The sequence below is a fragment of the Elephantulus edwardii genome, unplaced genomic scaffold (genome assembly GCF_000299155.1).
Source record: "Elephantulus edwardii isolate Elephantulus edwardi_28Jun2011 unplaced genomic scaffold, EleEdw1.0 scaffold00051, whole genome shotgun sequence".
NCBI lineage: Eukaryota > Metazoa > Chordata > Mammalia > Macroscelidea > Macroscelididae > Elephantulus > Elephantulus edwardii.
In genome coordinates this window covers 2,569,263-2,575,901 of record NW_006399801.1, presented here as the reverse complement: position 1 = coordinate 2,575,901, position 6,639 = coordinate 2,569,263, and positions in this window count along the sequence as shown.

Sequence of the window (6,639 nt, the reverse complement as noted above, 5' to 3'; positions counted from 1 at the left end):
CTATGAACTTAGAGAAATGATAATAGTTATAGAACAGGGTTCAAGTCTTTTGTCCATAGAGTCACTATGAATCTTGCTCACCTCTGTGACACTTAACAACCATATATGTACACACACACACACACACACACACACACTTAGTTAACTCTGGTGACCTTGTGTTAAGAATCTGTGCTGCAGTCCCAAAAACATGAGGTTTAAAGCCATCAGCTGCTTCATGGGAGAAGGATGGGCAATCTTCTCCTGTGCAATTATGGCCTCTGAAAACCCGCTGGAAGGTCAACTGTGGGTTAGTTCTGACTCGATGACACAACACACACACACACACACACACACACACACACACGTTGTTATTGTTATGTTCCATCAAGTCACCTGCAACTCACAGCAACTAGGTTGTTGTTGTTATGTGCTGTTGAGTTGCTTGTAACTCATAGCGACCCTATCTACAACAGCCCTAAACCCTCCTTGGTCCTGTACCAATCGCACTGTCTCTGACACTCCCATGCCGATTACCCCAGTCACTGCTTTTTTTTTTAAATTTTTTTTCTTCTGAATGTCCACCAGCTGCTTCAATGGGTAAAGAAGGAATGGAAGAATGGCAATCTCCTCCCACATGTTTTATTGCCTATGGAAACCCACTGGAAAGTCAGCTATGTTGTTATTGTCATGTGAGTCAATGGCATATAGCAACAACAACAACTTCTGAATGCAACTTCAATTTCTGGCAGTCTTCTGTTTATGTACTGCTCCAGCCATTTTAAAATAATCCTCACAAGAGCTATACCTTCATGTAATATTAAGGCTATTGTCTCGTAATGTCTTCATTGTGTTGAATTGCCTTTCTTTGCAATGTGAACAAATGTGGATCTCTTCCAGCTGATGGGCCAGCTATCTGAATTCCAAATTTTTTGATGCAGATGAATGAGCAAGTCCAGGGCTATATCTGTTGAAACACTTCAATTGGTATTCTATTAATTATTGGACCTTTATATTTTGCTGCTGCTTTAGTGCCATTTAAATATTCTGATGGCCACATCGTTTTTTATTGCATATCTGGAAGGTGAAACACAATACTTAAAAACGACAAGCTCAAGCAGTAGTAAATCTTCAATAGCAATCGAGCATATGCTGTCTCTGAAATAATTCACTAAAGCTATTTCTTTTTGGTTCAGTAACTATCTGAATTCCTTCTATATAGATAAGAGGAATATTTTGTCACTGTGTCACTCAATATTTTGTTCAAAAATCCCTTTGCAAATTGAGGCTTGATTTTTGTATTTTTGTGTTTATTTTCTAAGGTGTTTTCAGTTTGAGAAAACCATGTGTTGTTTTTGCTCTTTGATTTTCTAACTCTAACTCCAGCTGTTTGCCCATTACATTATAATGCTTTACTTTGTCTTCTCATGCCTCCCTTTGAAATCTTTTGCTCTGTTCTCTCATACTTATCAGTTCTAGCTTTAACTTTATCATGTTTAAGAATCAGTACCAGAGTCTATTATTTTATTTTTGTACAAGTGATACTATGCAGTATATATATATTTTTTTTTCAGGTTATTTGTTGTTGTATACCATGGAGTTAGGACCCTCTGGCAGGTTTTCAGAAGATGTTAATCTCATGGGAGGTGATTGCCCATCCTTCTCCCATGGAATAGCTGGTGGCCTCAAACCTCACGTTTTGGGATTGTAGAACAGCTCATTATTATTATTATTATTATATAGTTTAGTATTCTGTTTTCAATTCCACCTATATATTAAGACTTTATTGCCTTCATGGCCTAAGCAATCTTCCATTGTATGGCTACGCTACATTTTGTTTATTTAGTGGTATGAAGTTACACTGCTGCTGTTCTGTGAGAACAAGATGGAAAAATCCCCTCCTGTGTAATTTATAGACTCTTTAAACCTGCTGGTGGGTCAACTATGGATCCATTCTTACCCAATGACAATGATTTTTAAAAAAAAAATCATCCACGAATCATCATTTATGTTGCTTCTATCTCTTATCTTTTATAAGTCAGACTATAATAATAAACTTAAGCATAAAGAAAAGGATCTGAATCTCCATTTTCAAGTCCTCTGTACACATAATTAGGATTAGAATTGCTGTGTCCTATGGTAGCTCTATGTTTGTCACTTTGGGGAATTGGCACTGTTTTCCACAATGACTGTGTAATATTTTTCTCTCCAAACAGCAAAAGTGATACTCATTTTTCCACATTTTCACCAACATTTGCTATTTTCTAGTGCTTTTTAAGTTTTTCTTTTCATCTTTGCCATCCTACAAGGAAGCATACATCTATTTTAACTATAGTCTTTCTAATTTTCAAAAGAGAAAACGATGACATTTTTACTTTGGAAATGGAAGCAGTGTCAATAAAGTTTTATATGGGAAAGCATAATTTTCTTTTCTATAATAGCATTCACACTTCGTGATCAATAAGGATATGTATTTATTTAGAAATATATTTGGATGTCCATTCAAATGCCAGGAATAAAACTGCACCACAAAGTGTTTTAATGACTATGACCATTGGAAAGCACAGTGCTAGGACTTTCTCCTGATATCCTTGTACATGGGTTACACTTTAAGTGTAGCCTTATTGGTTAGTAGCTGAGTATCTTTCCACCAAGATACCTACGCCAGGTACAAGGAATGAAAGAGTGAACAGGTGATATGACTTCAACTTTGCTGATGACTACATCCTTTTTTTATATATGTCTGAGAGGTGAAACACAATACTTAAATAAACAAGCTTAGCCAGTAGTGAATTATTAAATAAATAAGTGCTGTTATAAGTGGAGCTCTGGTGGTCTAGTGGGTAAAGAGTTGTGATGCTAATCTAAAGATTCTTGTTGTTGTTGTTATGTGCCATCGAGTTGCTTGTGAATCATAGCGACCCTATGTACAAGAGCTCTAAATGCTGTTCTATCCTGTGCCAATCTAGCCATCTCAAACGCACTTATTCCCACTGCTCCAGTCACAGAATCGATCCATCTCACCAAAGGTCTTCCTCTTCTTTGCCGCCCCTCCACTCTCCCAAACATGATGTCCCTTTCCAAGGACCAGTCTCTCCTTGCAACATGCCCAAAATATGTCAGACGAAGCTTCAGAATCCTTGACTCCAGGGGACACTCTGGCTTCACCCTTTCCATGACAAACCTATTTGTTCTCCTAGCAGTCTGTGGTATATTCAACACTCTTCTCCAGCATCACAACTCAAAGGCATCAATGCTCTTTCTATCAACCCTATTCACTGTCCAACTATCTGATGCATAACACATAATTGCAAAGACTATAGCCCGGATCAGGCGCACCTTAGTCTCCAGCCTGACATCATTGCTCTTCAGTACTCTTGAGAGGTCCTTCACAGCCGACTTTCCCAATGCAATTCGTCTCCTGATTTCCTGGCTGCTGTTACCAAGAGTGTTGACCATGGAGCCAAGTAAATGAAAACTGTTAACTATCTCAATCACTTCACCATCCATGCTGATGCTGCCAATTGGCGCAGTGGTTAGAATCTTTGTTTTCTTGACATTTAGCTTCAGTCCATACAGGAGGCTGTAGTCCTTGATCTTCTGCAGCTAGCGCCTCAGGTTCTTCTGAGTTTCAGCAAGCAGGGGGTTGTGTCATCTGCATAACACAGGTTGTTGATGATTCTTCCACCAATCCTGATGCCACATTCCTCTTTGTATAGCCCAGCATCTCAGATGATCTGTTCTGCACACAGATTGAAAAGGTATGGAAACAGAATACATCCCTGATGGACCCCCTTCTTGATTTAGAACCATGTAGTGTCTCCTTGCTCTGTTCGGACAACTACCTCTGGGTCCAAGTATAAGTTTCGCATTAGCACAATCAAATGTTCTGGTATTCCCATTCTTCTTAGAGTCAGTCACAACTTGTTGTGATCCACACAGTCAAAAGCTTTTGCATAGTCAATGAAGCACAGATAGACATTCTTCTGGTATTCTTTGCTTTCTGCTAAGATCCATCTGACATTAGCTATAGTATCCCTAGTACCATGACCTCTTCTAAATCCAGCCTGCACATCTGGCAGTTCTCTGTTGACATATTGTTCCAAACGTTTTTGGATAATTTTCAGCAGAATCTTGCTTACGTGTGATATCAATGATATTGTTTGATAATTTCCACACTCTGTTGGATCACCTTTCTTTGGAATAGGAACAAATATCGATCTTTTCCAGTCAATGGGCCAGCTGGCTGTTCTCCACATTTCTTGGCACAACTTAGTGAGCACATCCAGGCCAGCATCTGTTTGTTGAAATATGTCAATTGGTATGCCGTCAACTCCTGGAGCCTTGTTTCTTGCCAATTCCTTCAGAGCAATTTGAACTTCCTCTTTCATCACCATAGGCTCTTGCTCATATGTCATTTCATAAAATTCTTCTGTGTCAGCCAATTCCTTCTGATACAGTGACTCTGTATTCCTTCCATCTTCTCTTGATACTTTCTGGATCATTTAATGTACTGCCCAAAGTATCCTTAAGTATTGCCACCCGTGCTTTGAATTCAAATCCACAAGCTGTTGTGAGGGTCAAAGATGGGCATTCTCCTCCTATGTGATTTACAGCCTCTGGAAACTCTCTGGAGTGAAGCACAGTATGAATGAAGAATAGGGTGAAACACAATATATATAAACTTTATAAGCAAGCCAATATAAAATACAAAACAAACTCACTGGAGGGTCAGCTATGAGTCAGTTTTCACTCAATGACAATGGGAGAGAGGAGAAATTTATAGATTATGTTACATTTTCAAATCAAAGAAAAATTAGGGTAGCCTCTTGCCTCTGAGTCATATGCTCTCCTGTGCATATGGTAAAGACTGTGATTCTGTAAAAGACATTAATTGAAGGCAGCATAAAATGAGGTGGCAATGTATTCATTTACTATGGTTTCCATAGCAAAGTACTATATACTGTACAACTTAAAACAGGAAACAGTTATTTTGTCATCATTAGAGAGGTTGGAAGTCTGAAGTCAAGATGTTGCAGAGGTTTGACAGTGTGTGAGAAATGGAGAAGCCTCGCTGTGCCTTCATGCTAGTTTTTAGTGGCTCTCAACATTACTGGGTATCCCTTGGTTTGTAGAAATACTCCTCCTTGTTTCCATCTTCCCATTGCTTTAATTTCTTTGTCTCTCCTATGTGTCTATGTGTTCTTTCTTTTCTCTTTTAAGGACATCAGTCACTGAATTTAGGTCCCACCCTAAATCCAATATGATATCTTAACTATAGTATTGAGATCTTAGCTATATCTGCAATGACCCTGTTTCCAAAGAAGGTCTTATTTACAGTGAAGAGATAGGAGGTAGATGTAACTTTTAGGGGGATACTATACAACAGCTTTGCAGCAAGCAAGTTTGTATCATCTTCATAATGCAGACTGTTGATAAGCCTTCCTCTAAAGCTTATGCCACATTCTTCTTCATAGAGTCCAGATTAAGGAATTAATTGTTCAGCATACTGAATAGGTACAGAGAAGAGATAAAACCCTAACACATACCTTTCTTCATGTTAAACCATGTCATGTTTCTTGCTCTGTTTACACAGAGCCTGGTACAATGACCATAAATAAATTAATTGATTTCTGGGGCCCACCTTTCTTGGGGACAGGGATAAATATGAATCTCTGCCAGTCAGTTGTCCCAGCCAGGCAGCTGTTCTCCAAAATCCTTGGCATAAACTGGTGAGCATGTCCAGGGTTGCATCTGCTAGTTGAAACATGTCAGCTGGAGTCCCACCTTTACCTGGGGCCATATTTTTTGTCAATGTCTTCACCACAGCTTAAACATCTTCCATTATTACCACTGGCTCTTGTTCATATGATGCTTCCTGATTTTTTTCAGTGTCAATCAATTCTTCTTGATGTAGTGATTCTGTGTATATTCCTTTCATCATCTTTTGACGTTTTCTGGATCATTCAAGATTTTGCTCAGAACAGCTCTCAGTATTTTGGTTCAAGGCCTCAATTTGGTTTTCAGTTCTTTTAGCTGGAGAAATACCAAGCAGGTTCTTCCCTTCCCTCCCTCCCCACCCTTCGCCAACTCCAGCTCTTTGCACAGCTTTGGTTTGACTTCTTGAGCTGCATTTTGAAATATTTTGTTTAGTTCTGTTTGGGTTTGTTTTGTGTTTTGTTTTGTTTTTTCTTCTCAGCATCTCCTCTGTTTTGGCTTCTTGATGCTCTGTGAACTTTTTGTAGTTTTTTTTGACATCCATTGTGGGTTTTTGTTTCTCCTCTATTTTTGTAATGACTTTTGCTCTTTTCAATAATGATATCCTTGATTTCATCTCATAGCTCCTCTGATTTTCGATCATGGTGATCAATGCCTCAAACATAATATGCAGATGATTTTTTAATTGTTTTGGGATAGACTCAAGTTTGTTGAATTCTTGTATATTTGTTTTGATCTTTTTAGTTTCAACTTGTACTTGCACATAAGTGGTTGGTGGTCTGGCTCTGATTGCTGATATGGAGTTTCTCCAGTGATTCCTTCCACAGATGTAGTCAACCTGATTCCTATACAGCTCATCAGTGAGATCCTTGTGCAAAGTTGCCTGCTGTGTTTCTTAAAAAAGGTATTTGCTACAAATAATTCATTCAATGTAAATATATA